This window comes from Herpailurus yagouaroundi, unplaced genomic scaffold, assembly GCF_014898765.1.
Source record: "Herpailurus yagouaroundi ecotype Mexico unplaced genomic scaffold, PumYag 77, whole genome shotgun sequence".
In the NCBI taxonomy this organism is placed as follows: Eukaryota; Metazoa; Chordata; class Mammalia; order Carnivora; family Felidae; genus Herpailurus; species Herpailurus yagouaroundi.
Window position 1 is genome coordinate 96,356,213 of NW_024412388.1, and position 20,377 is coordinate 96,376,589.

Below are 20,377 nucleotides of genomic sequence, written 5' to 3' on the forward strand. Positions count from 1 at the left end.
CGCGGGCTCCCTTGCTCGCGCCCTGCCCCCGCCGCTGCCGGCGCCGCGCGGAGCGGAGCCCGGCGGGCCACGGGCTGCCTGGCGAGGTCCCTCTCCCGAAGGGGGAGGCGTTGGGGGCGCGGCGCGGGCGGGGCGGAGAGGAGAGTCCGGGGGCGGCGGCGAGGCTGCGCCCTCCGCTCCCTGCCGATCCCCGCCGGCCGAGCGGCTCCAGGCCCGGCCGGAGAGCGCGGGCCGCCAGGCAGCGGAGGAAGAGAGGAGGAGGACCTGGAGGCTCGCCGAGGGAGGGTGCCCGGGGCGAGGGCGTGTGACTCCCCGCGCGAGGGTGTGTGTGAGTGCGTGCGTGTGTGTGTGTGTGTGTGTGTGTGTGTGTGTGTGTGTGTATAGAGAGGGGCGCGCGCGCGAGCGGGGGGCGGGGAGACGAGGCAGAGCCTGGTGCGTCTCCCCGGGCGAGTGGAGGAATCCTAGGGTGTGCCTGGAGGTGGCGGAGTGTACCAGCGCGGGTGGAAGCGCGTGTGCCGGCGAGGGTGGGCACGGGGGTGAGCGTGGCAAGGTGAGCTCGGCTTGGGGTGGGGGCGGAGCACGGAGTGGGCACGAGTGTGAGCTCGGGGGCGTGTATGCTGGGGACCCGGGGAGAGGCGGCACGGAGCCCCGGTGCGTGCGCGCGCGGGGGGGGGGGTGTGGAGCTAGCCGGGTGTCTCTTTCTCACCGACTGTCCACGCGACACCAGCACTTGCTCACGGCCGAGCCCCGCCACCTGGCGAGGTGGAGCCAGCCACCGCGCAAGCTTCCCGGCTCGCCGCGACTCAGCTCCGAGTGCCGTGTGCCTGGGCTGGAGATCCCAAGGGGGACTCATACTGCCCTTATCCCACGTAAGAGCCGCTCTCCTCCCAGGGCGCGAGGGGCACGACCCGAAGGTAGGATTTCGCCTTCTTGTCCTGCCACGTGTTCCTAGCACCCAGATCGGAGAGTCTGGACTTGGGAGGATGAACTCTGCCTGCGTCCGCCGGATCCCTGGGTCCCTCCCCAAAGCCCACGGATCCCCATTGCCCTGTGCCTCGACCCAGGATGGGGAGCAGGAGGTCGGCACGTGCCCAAAGGGCCCGGCGGATGGAGCCTGGAGCATCCCGGAGTGTGGTATCCGGCCCAGCCTCCCCCACACTCCCGGCCGCGGCGCGCGGAACGTTCAGTCCCCGCAGACCCAGACCGTGCTGACCCGCGGCTCCAGCTTTCCCCTGGTCTGCGGCCCCGGTGCCCGGAATCCCGGGATCTCAGCCCGCCACTCGAGAAGCCAGACGACTCCGTGCCTCAGCAGGACCGGAACACAGGGCTTGAGAGATCACAGTTCTGAGTGGGGAGAGGTGGAGTGTGGAGAGCCTGAGACAGACACAGAAAAGCAAAGTGTGCGGTGAAGGCGAGGGTGTGCTAGAAAGAACCTCGCTGAGTCCGGAACGGGGTTTCTGGCTTGTGAGAAGCCCAGCCCTGTTCCAGGTGACAGTTTGGGGGTCGGTCGTTGTGGTCTAGGCCGCTGTGGGTTCCTGGCAGCTGGCGCCCTTCTTTCCCTTATTCCTGCCACTCTCCCCAAAACCCCCTTCAGTGTGTCGGTTTGAAAGGTGTACAATTGGTCCTTCAAGAGGTGGGCGTGGGATCCATTAGCATTTGCCAGGAGTCCCAGAGCGGTGTGAGATTTGCATACTGATTTACATACAGTAATAATGATTAACAACACTGCCACTCCCTGGCAGACAGAGGAAGAATTCAGGGAAGGCCCTGGCATTGCTCCCACCTCCCTCCTCCCTTCCCTCTGGGGAAGAGCTAATTTTCTCACAACTATCCACTTCAGCTGCTTTGACCCCGGGACTGCCCCAGACTCTGGGTGGGCAGGTCCAGGGAGGGGCACTTGCCTTTAGTCCTCCACCGCCACGTCCAACTGGGGAGAGTTAAAACCCAGTATTGTATTCCTGCCCGCATTTGAACTCCTGTACATCCCACCTTTGTGTTGCTCAGGGGGTGGGTCTGCCCCAAAGCATACAGGCTTTCTGGAACAGTTAGCTGGGGGCATCCTTCCTCTTCCAGAGTGGTCAACTGATGGGACCACTGTGCTCTCCTGCACCTTGTAAGTTGTATTTAAAGACAGGACACTGAGGGGCGCCTGGGTGGCGCAGTCGGTTAAGCGTCCGACTTCAGCCAGGTCACGATCTCGCGGTCCGTGAGTTCGAGCCCCGCGTCAGGCTCTGGGCTGATGGCTCGGAGCCTGGAGCCTGTTTCCGATTCTGTGTCTCCCTCTCTCTCTGCCCCTCCCCCGTTCATGCTCTGTCTCTCTCTGTCCCAAAAATAAATAAACGTTGAAAAAAAAATAAAAAATAAAAAAATAAAGACAGGACACTGATTCTGACACCTCCCTGCCCCTCCCCCCTTACACACACCTGGCCCTGTTCCGCCCAGGCTTACATCTCATCATTCAAGAGAAGTAGCTGTCCAGAGGATCTAGACAGAAATTGGAAAGATTTGAATTTCTAGTCTAGGCCAGTATGTTTTTTATTTACTGACCTTTCTCACAACCAGGTGATCTGGAAAATAAGACCAAGAGATGGGCAGGAAGGAGGCTTCTTGACTCTGGCAGCTGGAGGAGCCACTGCCCAGGAGATGCTGTCCCTCCCACCGACTGCCACCCTCCGTTGCATCTTTCCAGAACTGCATGGCCTCACCTTCCCCCTCTCTGCCTCTGGCCTGGCCTGGCCGGGATTTTCACTTGCTTTTCCCCCATGACACGGCCGCTTTTCCTTTAACTCTCAGCTTCTATTTAAAAAGCTAATTTGGGAGCTTGTCCATGCTCCCAATTCAGACATTTTAAATAGGAACTGAAAGTCAGGAGCTGCTGGGGCACTAGATTTCCTCCCCCTTGCCACCAGCACAGCTCAGGCATTTGTTCAGTCACTCCGTTGGCCGTGGCCCTATGTGTCTGTCTGTGTGTGTGCATGTGTGTGTATGTGTGTATGTGAAAGAGAGAGAGAGAGAGAGAGAGAGAGAGAGCCAGCTAGCAAGAGTGCACTGAGTGTATTTCAAGCTATCTTTTCTATTTAAAGATGGTGCTCCTATGGATGACTGTTCTCCGTGTCTGTGTGTCCTTCCTAAGCTGTGCACACATGAGGATTCTTCTTGAGTCCCGTGGTTCTGGCCACTATTTGCAGAGCTTGTCACTGTGAGGACTGTGACGTTAAACGGCAACCCGGCTCCAAGTCAACAGCCTCTGTGCTGACACGCCAGGCTGGTGTATCTGCACAGCTATTTCCCAGGGCCGCTCTGCTCAGGCTTGCTCTTTGAAGCTGTGCCTCAGAGTGATCTTAAGGTCGCCCCCTCCCTCCCCCCGCTGCTTGTGGTTGTCTTACTTCAGTAGTTTGCCCCATATTGGCCCAGGAGTTGAGAGAGAGAGAGAGAGAGAGAGAGAGAGAGAGAGAGAGACTGCGCCTCCGATGGTTGCAGGCTTTCCACATTCAATGCGCTGTGTACCTTGGAGGTAAAAAGCACAGGCTTTGAGGTCGCACTTCCTGGGTTTGAAACTGCCTCTGTCATTTCCTAGCTGTGTGACCTTGGGGAAGCTACTTAATTTCTCTGTGCCTTCATTTCCTCATCTGCCATAAAATGACAATAAATACTACTGTTTTACCTTAAAGGGTCCTTGGGAGGATTTAATGAACTCTCAGATAAAGCACTCAAGAACAGTGCCAGGAACGTAAGAAGCACAGTGTAACTGTTGGCTGCTGTTGTTGTCCGAGGCAGAAGTGGTGCAAACAGGAGGTTTTCCTGGGAAGAAGTCAGAACTGCTGGATTATATACACAGACGTAGGCAAACACATACCTCCACGCGTGTCACAAGAACAATGCCAGGCCACAGCCCACAACGGGTCAAGTTCACCTTATTGAGATAGTTGACTTCTTACGCCTCAGAAGCGGGGAACTTCTGATGAAGACAGAGAGGAAGAGCCACAGGGATGGGATAAAGAAGGGGCTGGACCAGGTGGAAAGCCCATGGGACATTTCGTGGGGGCCAATTTTATGCTAGCCATATGGACCCAGCCTCCCCTGTTTACCCAACCACGTTAATCAAGGCTTTATAGAAGTAGAGATCTGGTGAAGGACTCAGTGGGGGGTGGCCCCTCATTCTCCTTTAGTCTCCCCTTGGGCTTGGGGACCTCTCGCTTTGGTCTGGCCATTGCCTTCCATCCCTTATCCCTGTAGCTGGGCATATCAGCATTCATTCATTGGCCATCTGAGTTCATTTCCCTCAGTCCTTGAGCATCTAATCAAGGCACAGAGAGGTTAAGTGGCTTCCTCAAGGTCACAGGTGGGAACTCATGAGGCCACAAATAAGAGGAGAACAGTAAAAGACCAAGAATAGGAAGGCTGTCCAAGGGATCTAAAGCAACATTGCACGCCATTGAATTGTATCAGACTTAATATTGGCCTTAAGTAGCAGAGCCACCGTATGCTGGACTTCTTGCCATGTCTCCTATAAATCCTGCACCATAAGTATTATTACCATTTTATAGATGGGAAAACTGAAGGCGGTTGATGCTAAGGGATGCATCCCAGGCTATACACCTAGAGTGAAGCTCTGAATCCTCCCTCTTTCCACTCCCCAAGGCTGCTGGTCATTTGCTCTTCTGAGAATAGAGAGACCCCCTCAGTCAGATAAGATTTGCCCTGAGAGGACATTCTTGACCTGGCTCTGTTGGCCTCTCGAGTATCTGGCCTGTGTAGGTTGGGTGTGGGACAGGGTTCAGTGTGTTAAGACTGAGATTGTAGCCTCAAAATCAGTCCACCTTGTTCAGGCCCTGATGGCTGAACTCAAAACCATCAGACACTTCTGGTACCTTCCTGAGGGAGTGGGGGAAACCCACACTTCCTACATCCCTAACCCCACCAGGGAGGCCAGTAGTTGCCTGAGTGGTCATCTTATTAGTCGAAATGCCTAGACCAGTTAGGGCAAATGAGAAGTCATCAAAATTCATGGGCTCCAGTGGATCTTCCAAAAGTCAGTCTGTCCAAGAGACCTTTGCCAGCCCGATGCCTGCTCGAACCCAGGCAGATCCCGGGGAGGCATATCCGTGATGGGGGACTTTCTGCTCATCAAGACCTCCCTGAAGGCAAGAGGCTAAGTGAAGGAAGAAAAGGATGGGAAGAAGGAAAGCAAGTCTGAGAAGGGGACATCGGCACCGGAAAGAAGAGAGACACCCTAATCATTTGCTCATTTTCTTGCTAGAGACAATTTGGAGGAGGGCTGGGGGAGGCTGAAGGTACAGCTCATAGATGTAGTAACTGTTTTAGTCTCCTCTGGTGGCTCCATTTGCTGGGAAACTGACGTTTCTCAGGGCTCTATCCTTGTTCTTCCCTACTCCGTCTGCCCTTTTCCCTGGAAAGTTGATGGGAGCCCCTGGTTTCAAGTTCATTCAGGTGCTGATGATCTTTTCCTGAACTTTCTCCTCCCCCTAAGTATCTACTGGGCATCTCCATCTGTGTACACAGGTACTTCTCTGCTTCACCTTACCAGCCTCCTTCAATCTTCTGCGATAGATCATTTCCTCGAAAACACCCTCTTCTGATCATGACACCCCCCTCACTTCCTTTCTGGCCTTCCCTCCTTCCACTCACACACCTTTCTTTCCAGCACATAGACCTTTTCTCTGTTACCTGACCCAAGCACGTCCTTCCACTTTTTCGTGCCTTTGTACATGCTGTTCTGTCCTCTGGAAATGCCTCCCACCACTTCCTATTTCCATCTGTCTTCCTAGCAAGCATCCACTCAGCCCGAAACCTTCAACACGCAGCCCAAAGGTCACGTAAGACGTACTGGTAAAGTCCACCCTGACCCCCCAGAAGGAACTAGCCATTCTCTTGGGCTACCGTAGTGGTTCTTCAAATTAAGTCCTTATTACCTTGGTTGTTTGCATGGTGGTCTCATGCTCTGGCTTTAAGCTGTTTAAAGGCAAAGACCATGTCTTACTCGTCTCTGAATATGTTACCTCAGTGCCTGGCAACTGCAGAGGCTCAATAAATTCACATTAGGATTATTTTAACTTTCGTTCACCTGGCTCCCTTGATTGTGTGTAACTGAGAATATGTGATAAATTTGTCAACTGGTCAGCCTCCGGGTCCTGACTGATCTTTAGCACTGGCATGAGGACAGAGAGAAAGGTTCAGGGTGTTCAATTTTTGGCTGATCTTAGATGAAAAGAGCCTCAAAGCCCCCCTCCTCCAGCCTTTTACGAATCTACAAAGTGAGCCTCAGTCAATGCTACCTGCAGAGACTTGGCCAGTGTTCTGCTCTTGAACCAGATTGGTATTTAGAGAACTCTTTTCTTTCCTTTCTGGCAGAAGGTCAACGCCATCCCCAGAATATCGCCTCCTTGGGAATAGCCAGGATTCTATCAGTTGGAAATGGTACCTAGTTGCAGCTGTGACTATGCTTACCCTAAAAACTGGCACGGGGGCTTGTTAAAATCCCATTAGCCAAAACCCTGGCTTGGCTCAAGGAGATGCCAAGACCGAAGCTTGCTGGTGTTTAATTAGAAAATTGTATGGACACCACATCAGGAAACCTGGGACAGTGGAGACTTAATGGTGACGACATGGGCTTGGGATAGACCTGGCTTCAAATCTTGACTCTAACAAACTGTGTGACTCTGAGCAAGCCACTTTACTTCTCTGATCCTCTGTTCCCTCACCTATAACACGGATCATAATGATGGTATCAGCTCATAGGGTTCATGAGGATTGAATTACATAATGTGTGTAACATATCTCATGCAATTGTAAACAAGGATGTGGGCTGTTACTATCATACTGTAACTGAATTTACAGGCGTTTGAAACGTGCTCTTTTAAATCTTGGGCACAGCTCGCTTCAGTGCTGGTTTGTGAAGAAGATTAGGTTGGCCACTCAAATTCTTTCCATGCGGTTCTGGTTCATGCTGAGGCCCTGGGAAATGTGTGAAATCAGAAAACTTTGTCTCCAGATACCCTTTTCTATTAGCTCGTCTCCACTGTGTGGCACCCCGTTTCTGCAGCCTTGAGCTTCAAGTGCCTGTCTCTCCCCATTCCCTCCTCATCAGCAAAAACTGATAAGATCATTTAAACTAAGGTGTAAGTGACTGTCCTGCCCAGGGCTACAGTAGTCATTTTTAACAGGATATGAAGGCAATGAAACAGAGTAGGTGGGGTTTCAGGCATCCATCAGAGTAATACGGGGGTGGGGGGGAAGTTTTAGGGGACAGGAGGCTCTTCCCAATGCCACAGAGTCACTGTCCACTCATAATACTGGCCCCATTAGTGCAGCCATAAACAAAGTATTTCTGTATTCTATTTCTGCATCCTGGAGCTAGAAAATCAAGTCTGCAGCCTTTGCAAAAGTGTCGTAATAAAGGAATTTGTGCACCAAGTTTTTATACTAACCTCCTCTTGGTAAACCGACACAGCTCCTGCATGCCAAGGTCCCTTCCAGTTCTGCACATCTATGATACTCCCCCTCAAATGCATTTTTTCTTCAGAGCTCAAGGGTGGGGTTGGCGTTTTTGCCTCACTGGGTTTGTGGGAGACCCAGCTGCAAAATCATTAATTGCTTTGGTGAGTCAACAAATAAACAATGACAGTCAGCTACTATTCCCATACTGCAAGGTCATAAGAAGTTTCTGGACTTCTCTGCAAAACCTTGTTAAAAAAAGGATCCTCACGGCCCTTAAAACTTCTTTAGTATGGAAAATTACAAACATATGCACAAGAAGAGAGAATTGTGTAATATATCCCCCCATGAACATATCACTTCACTTTGATAATTACCAACTTAAGGTTTATAATGTTTTATCCATACCCCTGCTTACCATCGTCCCCGGATAATTTTGAAGAAAATTTCACTTACAGATGAAATATAATCTCATCTGTAAATATTTCAGTAATTACACCTTCTTTATGACCAACATAGTACATCTTTCCAGGGGAGAAGAACTTCCTACCTCCCCCCATGATGCCAAGAACATTTGACCAGTCTGCATCTGTGTCCCAGGGCTAGTCTCTAAGTTAGTCAAGCTCAAGGGTTTGGTGAATTCTGTCCAAAATCTGTCCTGCTCCCTGGGGACAAAGGGACATACATAAAATGTCACGCAGAGGCACTGCCCTGCGCAAGATTTTGAGTATTAGCTGAGCTGCTGCCCAATAACTGAAATGAGACCCAAACTAAGAGGCAGAAATCATCGTCGTGAATCCCAACTGGCCTCAGCATTTTTCACGGGTGTTATTGCATGCAGCTTTCACCAATTCTGATTTTACTTCTATCTTATAGATAAGAAAACTGAGCCCAAGGTCACACAGCTAGTCGATACCCAAGACAGAAACTGACTAGATGCTAATCGAACTCCGTTCTTTTTCATGGGCATAGCTGGATTACATTTCCCAGGTTCCCTTGCAGTCAGGTTTGGCCGTGTGACTGAGTTCTGGCCAAGGCAATATAAGCCAGTCCCATAAAAAAATAAAACATCCAGGGCAATCCTACATGTTCTCTTTCTTTCTCCATCCACTGGCTGAATGGAGAGAATTTCTAGGCCCAAGGGAGGATGGAGCCACAGGAAGGAGGGAGCCTGGAGGACTGTGTGGAGCAGATACCTCTCTGAACCCTCACTGGATTGTGAAGTGAGTAAAATAAATAAATAAATAAATAAATAAATAAATAAACGAACTTTTATTATGTTAAGCCATTGAAATATGGGTGGTGTGTGTTAGAGCAGTAAGCCTACCTTGACCAATACAGTGGCACAAATAGGATTAAACCCTAAGCTGACTATGCCAATGTTCAAAGCCTTGCCCTACACCACACTGCCTCCAGGTACAAAAAATCAGAATTGCTTATAATAATCTCCTACATGTTCAGCATTTGATTGAACTGCCTGTGAGGATCTCACATCTTAGGTTTGTGCTAATAGAGTAGCTGCTGATCACGTAGGGCTATAAAAAGTAAAATTTTTAAATCTGTTTCTTAATTGCATTGGTCACATTTCAAGTACTCAGTAGCCCCCATGTGACTAATGGCTACCACACTGGACAGTACAGGGAGAGGACATTTTCGTCATCACAGAAAGTTCCATCGGACCACGTCATATGTAGACCCAACATTTGCAATGTACCTTTCCCTGAAAATCCCCACAGAAGGGCCGGGGACGCAGAGGACAGAGGATGATCCACAGGCATAAGGGGCCTTTCCCCTGTAGGGGCCAAGAGCAGGTCGCCTAATATGTACCACAATGTCATATTGATTATTTTGTATTGATCTACTTGGGGAACAGCCAGTGCAAGGACACTCAGACCCTTCTCTGTCTCCCTAAAAGCAGGAAATAAATCTCACATATCAAAGGCAGCTTCCCTGCACTAAGAAGTAAAGAGACATTTTCATCATCAGAGATAGGAGCTTTAAAGGCAAGAAAACTATAGAAACAAAACTATTACTTTTTTACTAATCTGCTACCTCAGCCCAAATTCCGCTCAGAACTCCTTACTAATGAAAGCCCCCAAACATCTGTTTTCTTTATCCTATCAATTCCTCATATATTTATTGTCTCTTTGTCTGAAAAAAATAGAAAAAAACTGCCCACCTTGGTCATTTCTTTAGGCCTCAGTTTCATTATCGAGGCTCCCTAGGCACTTAATAAAACTTTGGGTTTTTCCTCCTATTAATCTGCCTCATGTAAATTTAATTCTGAGTCCAGCTCAAAGAACTTAAGGGTAGAGAAGAAATTTTTCCTTCCTTCAGCCCTCACCCAGACTTTGGGTCTTTGTCCCTGCCTTCCCCAGTTAATTTCCCAGCTATAAACTCGTGGCCCTCCTGTACTCAGGGTCACAGGCTTCGGTATGACTTCTGACAGAATGAGCCCTACCTGTTTCACTGGACTGTGTCTCCTGAGGGCAGGGCGGTACCTCATTCTTACCTCAACACCTGCGCACAAGGACCCAGGGCTGTGCTTCCTGGCCAAGGCTGGGGATTGACAGGGAATTTTCCAGAAGTAGAAGCCCAACCAAGGATGCCAAGTACGTGCGTCCATTTCCCACAGGGTAGCCACAGCCATCTTTCTGAAACGCAAATCCAACCATATTGCCCTTCGGTTGAAACCCTTCTATAAATCCTCATTGCCCTCACAGGTAAGCACACATAGCTTACATGTCTCATTTGTTATCCAATCCTTACTTCTTCTGCTTTCCCACCTTCAACTCCTGGAGCTCTTGATAGAAGCCCATGTTCCTACCGTATTAAAAATGATGCAGTTCTCTAAGTGCCCAGCTTTCTCTTACCCCTGTTTGCTCAAGCTGTTCTTTCCTCAAGAACTCTATGTACCTTTCCCACCTCTGCTTAGCTAGGCCTACATGTCCCCCTAAGCTTGGAAACACTTCTTCCAGGAGGTCTTACTTGCCCCTCAGCCTGGGACAGACCCCTCCAGTCCATCTCCCTTGACTCTCAGCCCTGACCAGCTATAGAACTTTCCACACTTCCAAGTCTTCCTTGAGAACAGGAAGGAGGCACTTGCAGTTAGGAATCTGTAGAGACTATCTTGTACAAGTTCTTGCCAAGAGATTGACCCTTCTGAGTCCCTCTAAATTATGAGCCTCCCTCCCCTCAACACACACACCCACACTCACACCCACATGTTTTCCATCCATTTGATTCCTCTGCAGAGTCACCAGGGAGGCAAGTGGAGCCCTGTAAATCTCTCACAAGCAGCGATGCCCAGAGACCTCTGCTTTTTGACCCCAGCCAGCTGCTCAGAACAAATGCCACTAAACCCATGGAACATGCCCCGCTCCCACCTGCCATGCTCTCATCATCTGAAAGGGGGGCCTGATATGCAGATGAGGGTGTGGCAGTCACAATCCAGGCTGGTGCCAAGGTAAACCATGGGTCTTCCCTTCACTGGATTATTTTTATGGGGATCAGAGCAGAGACAGGCAGTGGACTCCAACTCCTGAGACAACATCACAATAAATTGCCATGGTGGCTCTTCTATGGTTCATGACTAGTAAATCAAATCTATTGAACAATACATTTACTGCAAATTTAAGAAGTCGTTCTTCCATTTTTTAAGTGTACACGTTAAATCATGTCCAGAGTCATAAAGAACGGAGACAGCTGGGCTCAGCGTGAAAAAAAAAAAAGCAACTGCATACTTAAAGAAGTTAGTAAATTTCTTGTCCTTTGATGATGACAGAGTGCATACCCTTCCCATGGCTCTTTAGGGGTGCTTCTCCCACCCAAGCGGACTGGCATCTTTAAAGTGGTAAGTGTGCACCATCGTAGCTAATGCCTGAGTCAATTTTGCAAATACAGGCTCAATGTTAGCAGGTTCCCTCTTTGCTGCAGATTCCTGGAGTGGACAAAAAAGGAAACACACCACAGCCATCTTAGTGAATTACACAGTACTGCTTGCCCTGGTGAGGCCGTGATGAGGGATATGGGGAGGGGGCCAGGTATGAACTGTTTTTCCCCAGGAAGATTCTTTTCACTTCCTTTTCGGCCTACTCAAATGCTCCTTTGACTTGAACTGAAGTCACAGCTCAAGGTGCGCTTTTGACTAGGACACGTGAGTATGCTTTGTCTTATCTGCGTCTCTAGTCCCACCTGAATATTAACAGGGGAGCCCCAGCCCCGAGCCCGGCACTCAGGAAACATTTTAATTGAACCCATAGGTCTTCATCCACTAACACCAGTTCCACAAACATGTATCAAACCATTCATTCCTTTAACACGTAGTTATTGAACATCCACTAGTTGCTGTGCTGGGCATATGGTGGTGAGCAAGATGGAGGCAGGCCCTGACTTCTTGGAGCTCATGGTTTAAACAGGAAGACAGACCGTGGATGTGTGCTCTGCACTGAGGTTTAGGATCACCAACCTCTTCTGGGGGTCAGAGAAGCCCGAGAGGTGAAGGGAAGCTAGATTCACAAATTCTCAAAACAATCTCATGAGGTCGATTTACTTTTATTCCCATTGCCGACAAAGAATCGGAGGCGAGCATCACATAGCTACCTAGTGACAGAGCCAGGGCTATGCATGGAGAGGTAGGAAAGCACAGGGAGGAGGCGCTTGGCCCAGCCTGTGGGGTCAGGGAAGATGCTCTGGACGAGATGACATCTGAGCTGGGAGCAGAAAGAGGACAAGGAATCAGCCAAATGATGACGGCTGAGGGGATGAAGCGAACACCAGGCAGCAAACACACCAAGACAGGAATGAGTCCAGCGTGTGCCCGGGGTGTGGGGCCAGAGTCAGGGCGCAGCAGGGGCTAAGGCTGGGAAGCCCAGGCAAGGGGCTGGAGTCTGTCCTGCAGGCCACAGGGAGCCACCAGAAGGCTCCGGGCAGTTGTGTAGTGCTGGCAGATTTATGTTAGAAAAACCCACTCTGGCCTGGCAGTGTGGAGGATGGATTTGAGGAGGACCAGATGGGAAGCAGGGGGACCAATTAGCAGGCTATTGCAGTATTCTAGGAGAGAGATGATGAGGGCCTCTGCTAGGGCAGTGGTGGGTAGATGGACAAAAGGGAGCATGAGAGAAAGAAGTTGGAGGTAAAATTATCAGGACTTGGGACTGCTTGGGCATGGAGCACAAGAGGCCCCCAGGTCAGGCTGTGCCACCTGGCCACACGACACTACCGATGTAGGGCTGAGGGATGCCACGTGGAGCCAGCTGGGGTGCAGAGGCAGCCCTTCCGGGAGGGAGGGCTGGTCACAGTCCTCTCCAGGGGCCCTTTCCAAGCAGGGCTGTTTATACCGGGCTGGAGGAAGCTGTCAGCCGGGGACATTCAAGACCTGTGAGCAATGCAGACCTTCAGAAACAGGCTGGCGTTTCCTCAAAACAAGCTCACAATTCCTCTGGTAGTAGGGGAATGAATTTTCAAAATAGGGCTGAACACATCTCAGCACAGCAGGCCACAGTAGCTAGAGGCCTATAGAATTGCTGACCTCTTGTGAGATAAGAGGAGAAATTAACCCTTGGGTCTCATCCCCTGCCATTCTTCCCTCCACCCCCTTATTGTCCCCAACATGCATGCCAGCGCAGGCGCACACACACACAGGCGTGCGTGCGCTTTAGCTTCCCTAAACTTCTCACCTCCCCCAGACACACCAGGCCCTTTCACACTCCCTCTTTGCACCTGCTGTTCTCTCTGCCTGCAGAGTCCTTCCTCCTTCCCCACTGGGCAAACTGTGTTCCTCCTTCCAGCCCAATCCAGATGCGGGTCCTCGATGACTGCCCCAGGCATCCTCACCCCACTTCCCGCTGTCAAATAGCACCTTGTGATTAAGTTGCTCTGAGCTCTTTCTCCACCTCCAAGCTCAACTCCTGAGTCGTATTCATCTTGGCTTCCCCGGCAGCTGCACAAGGTCTGACCGTCTCGCCAGTGTTCAAAAACCGCTTGTGAAATGAATGAGCACAGCCCTGGAGGTAGACGAGACATCTTCCCCAGCCCAGGTCCCAAGTTCCTCATGTTCCTCTCACATCAATGAAGAGGCTCCTCTCTGCCCTCCAGGTACTCGCACGCTCCGTGGGAAATCACACCAGTGCACACATGCACACACATGAGAGGAGAGTAGCAGAGACAGTGCCTCCATTTGCCCTCAGTTCTACGTGAGCTGGTCTATTATTAGAGCAGGTCTCATAAATCAGCCTTTATTTTTATCCCCATTTTACAGATGAGGGTTCCACCCTTAGGGAGACCATCAGCTTTGGGAGGCGCTAAAGATCAGACCTGTCGAGGGGCGCCTGGGTGGCACAGTCGGTTAAGCGTCCGACTTCAGCCAGGTCATGATCTCGCGGTCCGTGAGTTCGAGCCCCGCGTCAGGCTCTGGGCTGATGGCTCGGAGCCTGGAGCCTGTTTCCGATTCTGTGTCTCCCTCTCTCTCTGCCCCTCCCCCATTCATGCTCTGTCTCTCTCTGTCCCAAAAATAAATAAACGTTGAAAAAAAAAATTAAAAAAAAAAAAAAAAAAGATCAGACCTGTCGAACATCAGTGGGGCAAACGAGCTTGCCCAGGCTGACTGCAGCTCGTGGGTCCAGATGAAGTCTCCAGAAAGCAAGGCCTTTGGTCATTTGTCAGGTGGCCTGTGCAGTCTCTCGGGGTTTCTGACGGGCTTCTGGAGCAGGAGGAAACTGACTACCATGTCCCAGCTTGTCAGCCTCTGGGAATCTTCTCTGCCTACCTTAGGCTGGGTGCCTCCACCTGTCAAAGGTGGTACTCATGGCAGGGAAATATACAAGGGAAAGGAGGGACTGGAGTTGCCATCATCATCATTATCATCATCACCACCACCATGGAATTAGTAACAACTGTTACTGTGCAGAGGCCTTATATGCATTCTCATTTTTTGTTTTCTTATTTTTTAGTCCTTACAGCACTCCTGTGAAACAGATACCGTCACCCCCACTTATCAGATGAAAAAAACCAAGGCTCAGAAAAGTTCAACAACTTGCTCAAGATCATTAGCAGAGCTGGGATTTGGAAACAAACAGTAGACCCCAGAGCCCCTACTTTTAAATGCAGCTCTGCCGAGAGATGCAGAAGGCAGGCCAGTGCCCTGTTATCCATGAAGGGACACTGTAGAAAATGAGAGGCCACAGGAAGGCCAGCAGCACCTGCTCATTGCTCGGACTCCCACAGCCCTTCCAGGCCTCTCCGGCTCCAGGCAGGGATGGAAATCTGCTCCTCGGCAGGTTAGAGCTCTGAGGAGTCCCAGAAAGCACAGGTGAGTGGGGGAGGGAGTGCGGGTAGATGAGCAGAGGTGTCCCTGCCCCCACCCCCCGGCCAGCCCCCCAGTCTCACAGTGATGGCCTCTGGATCGCTGCCTCTCTTAGATGCCGGGATCACTGCTGTTGGGAGCCTAATCTCCATTCTGGTGGTTTTGGTTGCTATGGTAATTGAATTCACTTAAAGTTGTCTCCACGCTAGTCTGTCTACCTCTTCCTGCCCATAGCCTAGAAGGGCACAAGCCCAGGGCTGAGGGCAAGAAAGAGGAGGGCTTGGTGGCCCTGGAAACCAGTGTGCTTTTCCTGATCCAGAGGTCCTCCTCAGAGGTAGAAGAGAGAATCCTGGAGAAATGTTCCTTCCAAGACTCTCTCCATCTTCCTCTTTGCTTCCTGGCTCCACTCTGCAGAAAGACGCTGCAGTTGGGCTGTAAAGGCAGGAACTGGCAACACCAGGCGAGCAGGGACACTCTGAGAGCATCTTCTGTTCCTCAGCATTTTGTTACTCCTTCTACAAACGCCTACTGAGAGCCAGCTGTATCCTAAGGCCTGCTGCTTGTCTCTGGACACAGGGGTCTCTCTGGGGGCAGCTCAGGATCCAGCGCCACCGGAAAGACTCCTACAGCACATCTCCGTGTCTGAGATATCAGGAGACTTGCCAGTCTGGGTCGGGATTGTGGAAACTCTCCTTTTCCTCCTTTCTCTGCCAGAGGGAGTGTCATCAGACTGGGCTGAAAGCAGAATGGGACCACCCTAGGCAGGTCCTGAGGGATAACCCATGCTCATTTTCTCCACCGTGCTAATGTGCGAGAGATTTTGACGTATAAGATAAATGACAAGGATGAAAGCCAATGTCAGAGAGCTGCCTGAGGCGTGTGTGGGAGTGACGGACCCTCCCCCGGACAGCCAGCACTTTGCTTGGGTGATAGGGAGTGACACAAAGAAGGTCACCGAAGATTATGGGTGATTGTATGTGCATAGGGCTCGGTGTTTTGAGTAACAGCTGGGGGAAGCAAGCAAAAGGAGGAGTCATGTAGCTTCAGCTGTGTCCCGGGAGTCATGCTCTGTGCTCTGCACTGGGACAACACCGATGACTGAGGCACCGCAGAGACTTTTGAGGAGCTCCCAACCTGGGAAGCATGACAAATGAACACTACAAAGGGTGCATCGTATAAAAGGACAAGAGCAGTGCACACTGGGAGCCCAGAGCTGGGAGGAGAGAGAGGGAGAAGGGCTGTCTGGGAAGACTGCATGCAAGGCAGGCAGGGTATATTGAATTGCATTTTCGAGGCTGAGAAGGAATTCTTGAGACAGAAAGCCCTTCTGTGCAAAGACAAGAGCATGCATGAGCAAACGCACAGAGGTACGAAAATGAGCAGCATGTCTCGTGATGGGAGCACAGGCCAAGCAAAGACAGTGGTAAGCACTCTAGCAGGAAAGGCGTGAGGACAGCAAGCCCAGCTGGGGTTCCATCCTGTAGGCCATGGGGGGCCATCGTGGTAAGAACTGTGGTTTAGCAAAACAACTCTGGAGCAGTGAGAAGGGAGGGTAGAAGTGAGAGGTCGTGGGGGGTTGTGAGGGGCCAAACTAAGGCTGTTGAATTAGCAATGGCGACAGAAACAGCCAAGAAGGGGAGCCCCAGAATCTGTGGGCCCCATGCCTGGCTGGTTGTGCAGGAGGGTGGAAGAGGTGTGCAGGAGGGAGGGCTGACAGCTGAAGAAAATGAAAGAGCCAGAGAAGTCTCTATGCTTAGAATGGAGCCAGGGCTGGGAATTCAGTGAAATAAGGAACCCAAGTGCAGCCATGTTTCAGATAGGTGGGTAAGGAGTCTGAGAAAGTCAAGGTCAAACGCCTGATGGACAGAAGGAAGCGTATTTCTAGCACCTAGGAGGGAGCTGCCTATTAGAAATGAGCATGTGGGAGTTACCGGCACAGAGGTAACAGCTGACTCTGTGAGCAAAGATGACATTGTCCAGGGAGAAGGCACAGAGCAGGGACACAGGAGGAGGCAAACATAGCTCCTTGGTGAATGGTCTGAGGCAGGGTGGTCAGTTTCCTTTGGGTAAGGTGGGGAGTGACTGGAGGCCATGGATGGTAGGAGAAGGCAGGTACGCAGCCTATGTGAGCTTCAGGGAAGATGCTACCAAGAGAAAGTTGTGAGAAATTGGTCTAGAGCAGTGGCTTTCAAACCTGAGTGTGCAAGACGCCTTGTCAAAACACGGATGGTGGGGCCTGACCCCCAGAGTTCCTGATCCACTAGGTCTCTAACAAGAGACCTCTAACAAGCCCCACAATGCAAACTGATGCTGCTGGTCTGGGGACCACCTGAATCGAGGCTGGTCTAGGTTGATAAGCCCTCACTTGAGAAGCTTCAGATATAAATTCCTCCACTCTTTCTCGTGGCCCAAGTTAGACATGAAGACAGAAAGCCAGGCTTCAGTGAAAGAGCAGAGGGGGAGGAAAAAGCGGAGAAGGTAAGGCACCTCCTTGGAAGTAGAGAAGATTCTGCTTGGGACACAGGGACGGGGAGTGGGGAGGAGGGAAGCCACGGGGCTGGCAAGAGAAAGGCAGGCCAAAGAAGGTTCAGGATTTGATGACACAAGAGGAGTGTGGCCTGAGGGCCATGACTAGGGGTCACACGAAGGGGACGAAGATGAGTTAGGCAGGATTAGAACCAGCCTCAGGTCCTATTTGGAGTCCCGGCCAAAAGTCCAGTCTCCTTCCCTGAGAGCCTCATACCTCTACCCATCTGTCCCTTCTAACCGGGAGTCATTGCCAGTCTGGCCCTTCCCCAGCACAACAGAGGCAGCTGCCTTATACCATGGGTCACCTCTCATGGGGGCTGCTCTGAGGACAAGAAGACCTGGTGCTTTTTTCATTTTTTCCCCAAGATCTCAGATCACAGAGTCCAAGACTCTATGCAGAAGATCCTGACCTCAATACTAGACACCCTCCTGGGGCTGACCCACCCTGCCAGGGGATGCTCAGAACTTGAGTCTTATTTTCTATCAGTGGAGCGAGTCCATAAAGAAAATCCAATTCATCGGTGTCCAAGAGAACATTACCAAGATAGACGAGACACCATGGGCAGTATTTAATTATGAGCAGGCAGAGCAAATAGGAGGGACGCAATAAAAATGCTAATCAGGGAGAAAAAAAAAAAAACAAAAAAACAACCCGGGCTTCATTTTCTTCTAGAACACACTAAAGCTCATCCTCCCCACTCCACACCCAGACCCCAAATGAGTGCTGCAGACCTGGTTCTGATTGTGGCTTGGTAACAGGGGGGTCTGTTTTAGCTCCAATCCCCAGCCTCTTCCTGCCTCTATCTTTCCAGATTCCCAGTTCCTAGAAGGTCCAGCCCAGAGGGAGGGAGAAAGGCTGGCTTTCACTTCAGCCAGGGAGAACTGTCAGGGAACTTGAAAAGTGAAGGAATTTATTACTCAGGGCTCGATTCCATGTTGCAGGGGACACTTTCAGAAGGGACCATCTCTCTTTCAGTAGCACATCCAGAACGGGCATGAGGAGGGAACAAAGCAGGACACGGGCCCCCTCCACCAGCCTGAATTCAGTGCACTGGGCTGCGCCTCCGGCCTGGAAGTCAGGTCAACTCAGGGCCACTTTGGGAGACACCGGGGACACTCAGCCAGGCCCAGAGCCTCGTGTTCCCAATTCTATTCAACTTGGCTGAGCTTGACCTTGGAGTGTGGCTCAGGATTTTGCAGACCATTCTGTCTCACTCCCCAGTTGGCTGACTCCTCAGGTGGCTGGGTCCTTGGTCCTTCCTGGCCAGCTCGCTCAATGTCCACAGTGCTGCCAAAGGCAGATTTATTTCTCTTGTTTCCCTTGGTGTCTCAGTTGGGCGGGGGGGTGCAGACTTCATGCTGGTGTCAGGTAAAGCTTGCTTTCTTCGCATCTGTGAGGGTATAGACACAGCCCAGGCCCTTTCCTTATTCTGGCCTCTTCTGTTTACTGGGCTCACCAGCCACCCTGGCTGGTGTCCTTTCAATTTATTGCTCTCTTGTCTCCTTAAGTCTTTTGCAGCCTTGAGCTCTTCCCAGCATTGCCAGGGCAGGAATTGCCCGAGGATTGTCTGGGATGCCATCCTGGATCGTCACCCTTCCCCGCAAACCACAGGCCCTCAACCCCTGGCTGCTGCCTCTTCCGGAAAACATACCTGTTAGATAAAACGTGTGTGTGCCAGCTCACTTACCTGCTGTGGGATCTTGCACAAGTTGCTTGATATCTCTGTGCCTCAGTTTCCTCACCTGACAAATGGAGATAACCGCATCGCCTTCCCGGGATGCGTTACAAGAATCCAGTGCAAATGCTTACAAACAGATGAGAAGCATCCCTGCCGTGTGAGAAGCTCTCAGGAAGTGTTAGCCATCAGCAGCAGCAGCATTGCTGTGATATTTATTATTGAGGTTGATGATGGTCTTATGTGCCTATATATCCAGGTACTTGGTAGAGTGTCTGGCATGAATAAGCACTCAATAATCATCGACTCGATGAGGGAATGTACTTCGAAGCTAATTTTTTCCCCAAGGTATTACCCTTCCCAGGAAAATTTAAATTTAAACAGAAGATCCGCACGTTGATGGCAACGCTTAATGCGTAAGTGGCTAATGGTGTGGTTCCAGATGTCTCTGGGGAAGGGATTTAAAGTCAGTGGTTGTTTTCATATCTAGTCAGTCAGTTAACTCATAATATAGCTAGCCCTCGTCGGTAGCTCATAGTTATCTTCCCTAAGGTGGAATCTCCCTCTTGATGCCAAAGCAATAAAGCCTTAGAAGCTAGTGTGGGCATAAAGGAGACAAAGAAACCCTTCCAGCTGCAGGAACAATATTTCCTGTATCCCCTGGGCTCCACGTCACCACAACTGGCATATGTGCTGAAGCTGTAAAGCCCACATGGGCTTGTATACTATGAGAAGGAGCATGAGTCCTGCCCGCCAGCTGACCACAGACCCTGGCATGACGGGGCTCTCAGACTCCAGTCCTAGACTCTCCTGGGAGAGCCTTACCCCTTCTCCACCTCACCAGAGAACTCTGGTAATGAAGAGTAGAAGTATTTTATCTAAATGTTCCTGGACAGCTATGCTGTGAATCTGCTCCAGGATCTTGGTTGGAAAACGCCTAGCCATTTCAAGTTCAGAGGCGAGGGGTGGCCACGGGCCTGGGGGCTGCAAGAGTCTCCCCATGATATCTCATCCTACAGTTGAAACTACCTTTATAGACATTCTCACATATGCTTCCCACAACAGAGGAGTGAGTGGGTTGGTACCTTCATTCCTTTTTCTTTCTTTTAGTGTTCTTTTAAAAGATTTATTTTTACATTGTTCAAAATTCAAATGGTCCTAAAGTCTATACAGCGGGAGACCCCTCTTCCCCGTCCATAGCCATCCCCATCTTCTTTGGTGCAGACAAAAATCACTGGTTCCCTGAGAAATGTTCTAGGGATATTTTATGCATATACAAGCAAGTATATATAGTCTTTCCCTCCTTTTCACAAATGGAAAGCTTGCTTTACACACTGTTATGCACCTTGCATTTTCTCACTCCAGGATATATTTTGGAGATTATTCGATATCAGTATGTACAGACCTACATCAT

At 50.7% G+C, this 20,377-nt stretch overlaps 1 long non-coding RNA gene across 1 annotated transcript; it reads left to right on the top strand.

The window, feature by feature from the left end:
- Window positions 1-11,211: 11,211 nt before the first annotated feature.
- LOC121027689 (uncharacterized) lies at window positions 11,212-19,523 on the top strand. The gene is made up of 4 exons (XR_005788868.1): window positions 11,212-11,611; window positions 13,397-13,551; window positions 14,406-14,764; window positions 18,797-19,523. It is a non-coding gene; the product is annotated as an uncharacterized LOC121027689 (long non-coding RNA).
- Window positions 19,524-20,377: the final 854 nt, after the last annotated feature.